The following is a 12,558-nucleotide window of genomic DNA, read 5'->3' as shown; positions in this document are numbered from 1 at the left end:
CTAACTGCTTCTTGTGTTTCTTCTTCCTCTTGTGTTTCCTCCTTCCTCTAACTTCAGGTTCCATTTAGCAAGGAATGGTCCTTAGAAACAAGATCTGCAAGGAAGCATTTATGCAGATCATCTAATGTTGAGACTTCAGACAGAAAAAATATTGTGAATTGTAAGAGTTAGAAAACCTTTCTTGAATTAGAAAGTATGAAGACTTTCTGACTCTTGTCTTAAATGTTCTACTGTTTTTGTTCTTCAGTCACTAAGTTGTGTCTGGACTCCGTTTTCTGTAGCATGCCAGGCTTCTCTGTCCTCTGCTAACTCCTGGAGCTTGCTCAAGTTCATGTCCATTGAGTCGGTGATGCCATCCAACCATCTCATCCTCTGCTGCCCTCTTCTCCTTTTGCCTTCAATCTTTCCCAGCATCAGGGTCTTTTATAGTGAGTCAGCTTTTGACTCATGTTCTATATACAATATTATTTTTACGTCCAATCAATTGCAAAGCAATAATATGAGAGCCGTATGCCTAGGCTTCATGAAGTGAGTACTGAGTCGGGAGAGTAGAGCAATTGAGAACTAGTAAGAGGTCAGGATGCCGGAAGAGGGTACAGAAATTGTGGGACACTCACTTTTCAGAAAACTTGTAAGAACCAGCAGACAGACAGCCCCATTTTGAACTAGTGACTGTATCATCTAAACTTAACCAGTCATAAAGCTCAGTTAACACTCCAAGGCCAATATGGCCTTAGAGACCATTTGTAGTTTTTTACTTAAGCTCCATCTCAAAGCTCTAACTTCTTGGTGTAGGATCAGATTTCCCTGCCTTGCACTGAACTTGGATAATCTTTGCCCATCCTAAATCTTTTTATTTCTTATCCTTGCTGATTACTTAGGGCGAGAGACTTGGTAGGGGCAAAAGGAACCCTGGCACTGGTGCTCACTGATTATACACCTTTACATGACTGATTGACTTATTGTGTGAACCCAAGTCCCTCCTCCTTTCTGGTCTTCCATTTCCTTTTGTGTAGAATGAGAGGCTAAGTCTAAATTATCTCTCAATTCTTTTCTAGCTTTCAAGTTCTCTGAAACCTTCCCTGCCTAAAATCTTTAAAGTGTGAATTAAACTTGCAGATGAAGATAAATTAGCAGAGGAGCCGAGTGCCTTACAGACTTACAGTCTTCAGAGCCCCAGCAAGCCTGCTTATTGGAGTGTGCTTTCTTTTTACAGCTGTGAAGAGAGGAATCAGCACACTAGCTATAACTTCATATGACTAATGGTAACCATGGCGACCACTAAATATTCCTTCTAGACCTCGCATCTGCACAGCTCAGTGAAGCAGAGGAAATAAACGCTGCTGCTTTGAAAAATGATAAAAATAATCTGAACCAGTGACAGGCTTGGAAGGAAAGGAGAGATCTCAAATGTGAAGGTCAAGTCATTTCATCTCATTATCTCTCAGACCTTTGTTTAATCTCAGGAGGCATTTGATGCCAAGTGAATGGATAGGTCACAGGCCCGAGGGATGGAGAATGAGACTTCTGAGGCCCTTGACTAATTTTCAAAGAAGTTTCTGGGGTTCTGACAATATTTGCTGGATTGGTGTGATGACCCCTATGTTGAAACACTGAAAATGAACATTAAGGCCACTACAAGATGCCCCCGCGGCTTATTGTAGTTCTTCATGTCAGGGCATCTTAGTGGCTTAAGGACAAAGTAAATAGAAGACTGGCCAAGGTCAAATCACAGTCAGAGAGCAAGAATATAGGCAAGACAACTGGACCTCCCAAGCCCTACAGATTAGACAAGGAGAATGGATGACAGGTCGACATCATCTTGGTAAAACATGGGACAAGCTCCAGAAAGACTAATGCCATGATGCATCCCAGGAGAGTCTCCCAGGAAACATAAATGAGCAGACTACTGTAGAAGGGGGTAGGGTCTCTGAGAAACTGGAGAGACTATGGCCTGTCTCAAGGGGGCAGCCTATTGTTGCCATGGCAGATCCAGAGCTCCCATCTTTCAAGAGAGGCTATAAATCTGGATTTTAAAAAAAATAATTAAATTTCTTAATTATTTAATGTGTATGGGCTGCCATTTTGCATCCTCTGAAATTGCAGTCCCATTTTGAAAATGAACATAGGAAATGCTAGAGAAATGGGATTCTATATAATGACCTGTACAATGACCATGAGACCATGAACATTCCGAATCCAGTCAGGTTGGCCTGGGTCTGTAATGGCAGGGAGGTCTGTGTGTGATGCTCTGAGAAGTTGGCATTTCAGGAAGTGCAGTGTGCTTGGTCTGGAGACCGAATACGTCAACAGATGGAAGATGATCTGAATGGCAGGTTTAAAAGGGGTCTAGGAGGATACGTGTTGCAGTCTGTGTCCAGCACCAGGGGCTGGGAGCGCCTTTCCCAGCTCGTGGCGAGTCAGTCTTTCTGAAGTGATTTCCCGTGGTTCCTCGCCCCCTACTATATTCACCTGCAGTCCAGTAGACACACGAGCTCCAAGAACTCTGCCTTGAGCCAGTCCTATGCTTTAGGCTACTGTGGAGTCTTCACATAAGGCATAAACACATGATTAAGGCGGGGAGTGAGGAGGCAGAGAGCACAAGTAGACAGTCTGACAGAGGACAGAAGCCAGCATGTGTAGAACTGACCACCCTTCATCCACTGTGTCACCCCCTGGGCAAGAGTCTGGGTACTGAGCAACAAAGCTTAGCACTTGGGCTCCTGTAGGGAGCAGTGGATTCCTTTGCCCTTTTGAAAAGCATAATTACTTTCCAGATTACAGGATTATTATAGGAAAATCTGAAAACTGGAAAGAAAAGGCTTCTAATCATATCATGACATAGAGATGATGAGGTAGTTCACAGATAAGAGAGAGCTGTCAATAAAAGGTCTTGTGGGAAATTACTTTGGTGCAGTGCTAGCCTCCACATGCCATCCCAGACAAGTTATTAGAGAAGTCATGAAACGGAAAGGCTCACAGATTCACTTAACATGCCGGAATGATGTAACTCACTGAATCAGTATAAAACAGAGAGTGAGAAGCAATGAGAGGAAACAGCGCACCCAGGGCAGGCGCATGCGGGCAGCAGGACCGTGGAGCCTGAGTCTGCGCTGCAGTCTTCACGTGTCCTGACCAGCTGCCGCTCAGCCTGCCTTCCTGGCCATGTGCATATGAGGGAAGCAAGGGGGTTCAGAGGGCTCCCCTGGGGGCTCAGACAGTAGAGAATCTGCCTGCAATGCAGGAGATCCAGGTTCAATCCTTGGGTCGGGAAGATCCCCTGGAGAAGGGCATGGCAGCCCACTCCAGTATTCTTGTCTGGAGAATCCCATGGACAGAGGAGCCCGCTGGGCTATAGTCCATGGGGTTACAAAGAGTCGGACATGACTGAGTGACTCTCTCACACACACACACGTTCAGGCAGATGGAAGATGCTTAGAACCAGCACGGATTTCCTCTCTGGGAAAGATGCAGTGGCAGGTGTACTGAGCACAGCTGCAGCTGCCTGCTAACCTGATGAGCACTTTGTGTATTTGTGCATTTTCTAGGCAGAGGATAGGTGGGCCAACATGGGGTGATAATGGTCATCACCAGTGTGTGGATAATTTAGGGATGACATAGCCATCAATCTGGAAAGACATTTGTACCTTATTACAATAATACTTAAGGTTTACTGGTGCAGTGTTTGAGCCACTGACACTGGTGCTGGTGGTGGTGGGCATCCTGCCCAAGTTTTGGAGACTCTTAACTCTTTACCAAACAGGGAATGACAGATGGCAGTATATTCACTGCTGCCTTTGTGTGAAGAGAGTGTGATGCTTCCTCATGAAATCCAGAATGGGCTCATATAAAAAGTAAGCAGGGTCAGAATGGGTCTAATATGCATTTCCCTTTAAGAGCTAAAGAGTGTTTATTGCTCAGTTGTATCTGACCCTTTGTGACCCCATGGACTGTAGCCCCAGGCTCCTCTGTCTATGAAATTCTCCAGGCAAGAATACTGGAGTGGGTAACCATTCCTTTCGCCAGGGGATCGTCCCAACCCAAGTTCCCAGGGATTGAACCTGGGTCTCCTGCACTGGAGGCAGATTATTTACTGTCTGAGCCGTCAGGGCCTAAGCCAGCACTATTTTCATGCAGGCATTTAGGTCTGTGCAGACCTCAAACCTGCAGACAAGAGAGCAAGTGTACACAGTAAGATGAGTGGAGGACAGAAGCCCACAGAGAGGACCAACGTCTAAAGAGCAGATGGAAAAAGAGGGGCATGTGAAGGTGATGCAACAAGGACAGCCAGAGCTTGAAGGACCTGGAGATGATGCTGTCACAGAAGCGAGGGTGCTCTGTAAGTCCTGCTGAAGTTAAAGGGGCTGGCCGTGAGCTACCGATGAGAATGTCTTCAGGAGGGAGGGAGAGGGTAGACCGCCAAAGTGAAGGCAACGTCTGTCGTGCAGGATAGAAGGTAAGGGAGAGATACTGCGTAATCCTGAGCGCTTTGTCCTGTTGGTGTCAGGAAATCAGAGTGCCATTTTGTGTTCTCATCTTTGAAATCACGTCACTCCACAGTGGGGTTTGTAGCCTTCCAGCCCTCTACCTGCCCCTTTCTTTCATTCCACACTTCTAAGGGGTTTGCCTATGTGCACATTCTTTTTCAGATGTCTAATTCTGACTCAGAAAATTGCTGGTTTCAACTCTTTTGCCAGATGGCTGAGGAAAGAGCAATTGACTGCTAGTGCTAAATGCCTGTGTCAGAGCCCAAAGCAGCCGATTCCAATTAACATAAAAAGCAGAACAGAGCTCCTAACGTGCAAGTTTAAGATGATGGGATGATGAAACCTCCTCCTGGCTGAGAAAGGAAAACACACAACATCCTCTGTCCTCTCAGATGCTGGTCCACGCCACTGGGTTGAGAGGGGGAAGAATTCACGAATCAGAGGGGACTGCAGAGCAGTACCCTCGGAACAACCCCCTCGGTTCCTTTCCATTTGGCAGGATGAGGGGTGGTCCTCAAAGTCGCATGTCAGAAATCTTTGCTTTATTTGTTTGGGTGGATGGAGTACAACATTGTTTCAGTGCAACTTCCTGTTTTCTCAAATGAGACATTTCATAGAAGAGAGTGGTACTAATCTTTCAGTGGATGATATAGATAAAGAGCTTTTGATTTTTCACATTTTTTAAAAGTCTATCTTTTTGTGGGTAAGATGTTTAGAGATGCCAAAATAAAAATGAAATATAAAGAACTAAGTGGAGTATTTTTTTGTTACCCCATTTCCATCTACTCTTTTTTTTTCTGCTCCTTAGAAATAGTCATTTTAATTATTCTCTTGCTTATTCTTCCAGTATTTCTTTATGCATATGCAAGCATATATGAATTTATTTATGTATACTTATATATGTATATATATATTTATTTCCTTTTTCCCATAAAAGACAGCATGTTATATATATATGTTTTATTTTTTGTTACTGAATAATATACTTGGACTCATTAGAGAAAGACCCTGATGCTGGGAAAGACTGAAGGCAAAAGGAGAAGGGGACAACAGAGGATAAAATTGTTGGAGAGTGTCAGTGACTCAACAGACATGAGTGTGAGCAAACTCCAGGAGACAGTGGAGGACAGAGGCACCTGGGGCGCCGCAACTCATGGGATCGCAGAGTCAGACAGGACTTAGCGACTAAACAACAATAATGAAATATATTTGGAGATCTTTCCACATTAATACACAGAGAGCCTCTGTATTCTGTTATTTTATTTTATTTTTTGCTTCCACGTCATATTCCACTGTATGGCTGTCCCCTGTTTTTGGACATTTGGATTGTTTCTAGGTTTTCTTATAACAAACAGTTCTCAGTGGATGGTCTTGTACCTAGATCCATTGTGATATGTGAGAGGACGCATAGGAGAGGTTCCCAGAAGCAGCATCGTAGTTAAGTGCATCTGTGATTCTGATGGATGTTGGCAGATGTCCTTCCATGCCGCCTGACCATTTTGCAACTGTCAGGCACAGTGTGAGAGGGCCTGTTCCCTTCAATGTAAGTAACTGAGTGTGGCCAAATTGCTGCTTTTTTTTCTTTTGGTTTATTTTTGTTGGTTTTTGTTAATCTAATGAAATGTAGCTTAGGGTGGTTTTCTTTTTTTTTTCCATTTATTTTTATTAGTTGGAGGCTAATTACTTTACAATATTGTAGTGGTTTTTGTCATACATTGACATGAATCAGCCATGGATTTACATGTGTTCCCCATCCCGATCCCCCCTCCCATTTCCCTCTCCACCCGATCCCTCTGGGTCTTCCCAATGCACAGGCCTGAGCACTTGTCTCATGCATCCAACCTGGGCTGGTGATCTGTTTCACCCTAGATAATATACATGTTTCGATGCTGTTCTCTTGAAACATCCCACCCTTGCCTTCTCCCACAGAGTCCAAAAGTCTGTTTGGACTGTGTGTCCAAAACACAGATGTTCTGTACATCTGTGTCTCTTTTTCTGTTTTGCATATAGGGTTATCATTATCATCTTTCTAAATTCCATATATATGTGTTAGTATACTGTATTGGTCTTTATCTTTCTGGCTTACTTCACTCTGTATAATGGGCTCCAGTTTCATCCATCTCATTAGAACTGATTCAAATGAGTTCTTTTTAATGGCTGAGTAATATTCCATGGTGTATATGTACCACAGCTTCCTTATCCGTTCGTCTGCTGATGGGCATCTAGGTTGCTTCCATGTCCTGGCTATTATAAACAGTGCTGCGATGAACATTGGGGTGCATGTGTCTCTTTCAGATCTGGTTTCTTTGGTGTGTATGGCCAGAAGTGTGATTGTTGGGTCATATAGCAGCTCTATTTCCAGTTTTTTAACTGTTCTCCATAGCGGCTGTACTAGTTCACATTCCCACCAACAGTGTAAGAGGGTTCCCTTTTCTCCACACTTAGGGTGGTTTTCAATTGTAGTTCTCTCATTATTCTTACTTCAGATAATTGAATATTCTTATTTTTCTTTGTTTTCCTGATCTCTTGGAGAATTATGACACAATGATGCAGGGGAAAAAACATCTTTTCAGGGCTCCACTCTTGGGCTGTAAGGGCTTCATAAGACTCTGGGCTCTCTGCCATGTCCTTGTGTGTTAGTTGGTTATTTCATGTTTCTTTTTAGTGGTTAGTAATCATAATAATAACCAACTTTTATTGAGTATTTATTCTATACTAGGCATGATCCTAAGCACTTTATGTGTTAACTCATTTATTCTTCAAAACAAACCCAAAAGCAACATGAAGGAGGGTTGCTGTGATCTCTGTGTGTGGAAACTGAGACCCAGAAAGGTTAGTAAACTACCTGAGATGACAAAGGCAGTCTATCCTAGGGTAAACAGCAGTCCCATTTTTCCTGGGATCATCTCAGTTTTGTCACTGAAGTTCCCATATCCCTGAAATCCCTCATTCCTGGTACAGTTGATCACCCCAGTCTGGTCTCAGAGTCTTTGCACATCACTATTAAACTCCTCTGAAGACCAAAGGGGCTTGGGTGCTTGTAAGCAGAGGAACGGGAGAGGTGATGTTTCTATAGCAGTATGTGTAAGACTTAAATTGCACTTTCTTAGTTTTATTCAATTAGACTGATGCCAAGGGGAGTAGGAAAAAAGAGGGTAAGTCCGTTTCCTCTAATCAGATAGCAGTAGAAATGGCCATAGAAGAGGGCAGTTAATGCAATCACTGTCGTGAAAAACCCGTGTGGAGTAAATAATAATAATCGTCTTGTCACTGTGGTAAGTGAAAAATGTTCATGTGCTATCTCAATTACTCCTCCAAGTAACCGTATGTGATGGGTAGTAATATCACACCCATTTTACAGAGAAGAGGTTAAGAAACTTCCTGAAGGAAGGTCGATTGATACTCAAGTCTGCCTGCATAGCCCATGCTTTAAAAAGCATGATTTGTTGTTCAGAGCTCAGTTGTGTCCGACTCTTTGCGACCCCATGGACTGCAGCACACTAGGCTTCCCTGTCCTTCACCATCTTCCGGAGCCTGCTCAGACTCATGTCCATTGAGTCGCCGATATTTACCGAAATATAAGCACATATTTCATTTTTAACTGGGCCTTTAATGACTATCCACAGGAAGGACACTCAGACAAGGCAAGTCTGAATCTTTGGGTTTGCTGCAAGAGATGCTGGTTTGTGTTTAAACAGAGCAGCTCATTGATGCGAAATGCCAACAGTGAGGGGTTCCACAGCTCTGGGGAGGGTCTGAGGGAAGGAGGCCTTGTGTGAACTTGCCGACTCTGTGAAGGGCAGCCGGGGAGGTTCTGCTGTCTTTCTGCTGCCGGGAGTGGTGCTGAGTATGTCTCCCTCCCTCTCTCTGGATTTAGGCACCTTCAGTATAAAATGAAGACAGTTGTTTCTTACTTGCTTCAAAGATAATCCTTTGAAGACCCTTCTAGTTCTAGATTCACGACTATCTATACAACCCTGATTTTTCAAGCGACCTTATCTTTGAGAAAAACAAGGCCTCACTGTAAAAAAGTCTGTAGCAAGTGCATTGTATATATAAATTGCTGTAATTCAAGAATGAAGTTGGTTAGAGGCCTCTGGTAACAGAATTTCTAAAACAGCCTCCCAGATTGGGGTTGAAATATTCACACGCTGCTCCTGCTTTTCTTTTTTTCTTCATTGCAAAATAGGTTTTATTTGTTAAGTTATCCAATGAGATTATCACACAAAAATAACTATATGGCTAGGCTAAGTGCAAAAGGTGCTCAAGTTTTAAGAACATCACAGGTGAGCAGGTTCCCTGTGCCCCCGAACAAGGGGCACAAAACGTGCTTCCTTCCCCCACGGGGCACAGGAGTTTCCCCACTTGGATCAGGAACACGGCCTGTGTGTGGATTCATAGCTCTTCGTGGCCCGAGAGGCTCCTGACCTCTCCCCAAGTTTCCCCATCAGTGGCCTGCTTGGGATCAAAAGATCACCGGCTGGGGGCCTTGGAACCTCGGGCCTCTTCCCAGGCCTCCTGGTGGACTAAGGCTGCCTCCTTACTCGCCTCGGCGGAGAGTTTCAGAACTTCGGCGGAGAGTTTCAGAACTTCGCGGAGAGTTTCAGAACTTCGCCGAAGCTCCTTCGCAGCTCCAGGTGCTGCTTCTGGGTCAACTCCCTGAGTTCCCTCATCAGGTCCAATGCCTTCGCATTTTCTTCTGAGCTGCTGATGCTAAATTATTTCAGCAGACGGCATGTGGTCGTCCGTTCCCGCTGAGACTCGTCTAAGAAGAGCTGCCTGTCCCCATCCGGGTGGACGGCTTGCACGGGCAGCGCGTGCCTCGCGGTGCCCAGGGCCGTCGGGCACGTCTTGTACTGTCCGGGAAAGCGGCTGGCCTCGGCCTCAAAAGGGCTCAGCATCGCGATCCGCGCGTCCAGGGCATCTGCCAGCTCCCTCTTCCTCTGGCAGAGAAGTCTGCGCTTCAGCTCCTACATCTGTTCCTGGAGTTATTTGTAGGTTCTTTTCTGCCTGTTCTTCGAATGTAGACAGGCCGTTCTCCATCTTCACCGTCAGCGGGGTCAGAAGGAGCATCTGGGACTCCGTCATTCCCATAGCTTTCGAGAGATCTGGGCTCTTTACTTGAGGCAGAAAATGATGACGACTCAGCTTTCTTTGACTTTTTTTTTTTTCTTTTTTCAAATTGCGGAGTCAAATTTAGGGCTTCCCTATGTCAAGGCTGTATATTGTCACCCTGCTTATTTAACTTATATGCAGAGTACATCATGAGATATGCTGGACTGGAAGAAGCACAAGCTGGAATCAAGATTGCTGGAAGAAATATCAGTAACCTCAGATATGCAGATGACACCACCCTTATGGCAGAAAGTGAAGAGGAATTAAAAAACCTCTTGATGAAAGTGAAGGAGGAGAGTGAAAACGTTGGCTTAAAGCTCAACACTCAGAAAAGAACTAAGATCATGGCATCTGGTCCCATCACCTCATGGGAAATAGATGGGGAAACAGTGGAAACAGTGGCTGACTTTCTTTTTTCTTGGCTCCAAAATCACTGCAGATGGTGATTGCAGCCATGAAATTAAAAGACGCTTACTGCTTGGAAGGAAAATTATGACCAATCTAGACAGCATATTAAAAAGCAGAGACATTACTTTGCCAACAAAGGTCCATCTAGTCAAGGCTATGGTTTTTCCAGTGGTCATGTATGGATGTGAGAGTTGGACTGTGAAGAAAGCTGAGCGCTGAAAAATTAATGCTTTTGAACTGTGTTGTTGGAGAAGACTCTTGAGAGTCCCTTGGACTGCAAGAAGATCCAACCAGTCCATCCTAAAGGAGATCAGCCCTAGGTGTTCATTGGAAGGACTGATGTTGAGGCTGAAACTCTAATACTTTGGCCACCTCATGCAAATAGTTGAGTCACTGGAAAAGACCCTGATGCTGGGAAGGATTGGGGGCCGGAGGAGGAGGGGACAACAGAGGATGAGATGGTTGGATGGCATCACCAACTTGATGGACATGGGTTTGGGTAAACTCTAGGAGTTGGTGATAGACAGGGAGGCCTGGCGTGCTGCAATTCATGGGTTGCAAAGAGTCGGACACGACTGAGCGACTGAACTGAACTTGTGGCTCAGCTGGTAAAGAATCTGCCTGCCATGCTTGGGTTCGATCCCTGAATTGGGAAGATCCTCTGGAGAAGGAAAAGGCCACCCACTCCAGTATCCTGGCCTGGAGAATCCCACGGACTGTATGGGCCAAGTGGTCACAAAGAGTTGGACACGGCTGAGCGACCTTCACTTTCCGACCACACTTTTAACGTTAGTGACTGCGGGTCACCCGCGTTAACCCCACTGCCGTCTTCGCTCTTCTGGAGTGGGCTGGGTTTGTTCCACTTCAGGCCTCTGCCCACGGGCCTTAGTTGTGTTTGACTCTCTGCTGCCCCAGTGACTGTAGCCTGCCAGGCTCCTCTGTCCGTGGAGTTTTCCAGCCAAGGATACTGGAGTGGACTGCCAGTTCCCACTCCAGGGGATCTTCCTGACCTAGGAATCGAACCCGTGACTGTATACAAAATAGATAACTAATAAGAAGCTACTGTATAGTACAGGGGACTCTACTTAATACTCTGTAAAGACCTTGTGGGAAAAGAATCTAAAAAGGAGTGGCTATATACATATATGTATATATGTATATGTACAACTGATTCACTTTGCTGCACACGTGAAACTGACCACTATTGTAAATCAACTATATTGCAATAAACACTAATTAAAAAATAATAAAATCGTCTCCCAAAGATGCCCTGTCCCTGGTCCCGAGAACCCATGAATGTGATAAGATTTCTCTGCTTGTTATGTTACATTGCACAGTTGATCCTAAAATAAGGAGGTCATACAGGATTATCTGGTAGGCCCATTGTAATCACAGGAGCTCTTAGAAACAAAGAGCTTTCTTTGGCTGGTGGCAGATGAGGCCAAAGTAGGAGACAGGATAGTGGGAGAGATTAAAAGCACAGAGGGTGGGGGGCACTGGGCACAGCATTGTTGGCTTTGAGGATGGAAAAATACTTGTGCCAAGGGATGTGGGCAGCGTTTAGGAGGTGAGAACAGCTCCTGGCTGCCAGCTACTAAGGAACCAGGGCCTTCAGTCCTCCGAGTGCAAGGAAATGAATTCAGCCAGTAGTTTGAATAAGGAAGTGCCTTCTTCTCTAAAGCCACTAGAAAACCTCCCAGCCTGAACACACCTTGATTTCAGTCTCTTGAGACCCTGATCAGAGAACCAGTGAAAGTGCACTTGGATTTCTAACCTGCAGAACTGTGAGGTGATAAATGGATGTTGCTATAAGTTGCTCAATTTGTGGTCTTTTGTTCGACCAACAGATAACCAATACACGTCCCCATCCACATTTCCTAGACTCCTCATCTTCTACCTTGAAAGTGAAGGGAAAGTGTGAGTCTCTCAGTCGTGTCCAACTCTTTGTGACCCCATGGACTGTAGCCCACCAGGCTCCTCTGTCCATGAAATTTCCCAGGCAAGAATACTAGAGTAGGTTGCGATCTCCAGGGGAACTTCCTGACCCAGGAATCAAACCTGGATCTCCTGCATTGCAGGTGGATTCTTTACTGTCTGAGCCCCCAAGGAAGCCCCTTAAATTAGAACCCAGCGTGACCTGGGCTTACTGGTGGGTCATCCCACTTATGTGCTACCTTAACACCTGGTCATGTGACATTGTATTGTCCTTGGCTGCTCATTACTTGTCTCTTCCATTGGGTTATAAAACCCTTAAGGAGAATAGTGTGTCTCATTGTTGAAACTTCTGTGCATATCTCAGGGCCTTGATATATAGGGAGTTCTCAACCAACACTTGAATGAAAATGAGATATTAACCTATTCCCAGCATGGTAGTTAGCATCCATGGATGCTTTTATTGTTATGCGGATTATACCAGAGACTTTTAATGACTTTCTTTAAAAAAAAAAACCAAAACTCATAATCAGAAACCTTGCCATCAAGGAAAACCACTGGTTGAAATGTAAAAGAGCGAATTTAAGCTCTGACTACATTTCTAGCAAGCAGAGTA

The 12,558-nt window shown here is 44.8% G+C and overlaps 1 pseudogene; it reads right to left on the bottom strand.

The window, feature by feature from the left end:
* Positions 1–8,960: 8,960 nt before the first annotated feature.
* On the bottom strand, positions 8,961–12,168 carry LOC110123744 (HAUS augmin-like complex subunit 8; annotated as a pseudogene).
* Between the last annotated feature and the right edge of the window lie 390 nt (positions 12,169–12,558).

The sequence above is a fragment of the Odocoileus virginianus genome, chromosome 24 (genome assembly GCF_023699985.2).
Source record: "Odocoileus virginianus isolate 20LAN1187 ecotype Illinois chromosome 24, Ovbor_1.2, whole genome shotgun sequence".
Lineage (NCBI taxonomy): Eukaryota > Metazoa > Chordata > Mammalia > Artiodactyla > Cervidae > Odocoileus > Odocoileus virginianus.
Note: the sequence above shows the minus strand (reverse complement) of the source record. Positions and strands in the feature narration are given on the sequence as shown.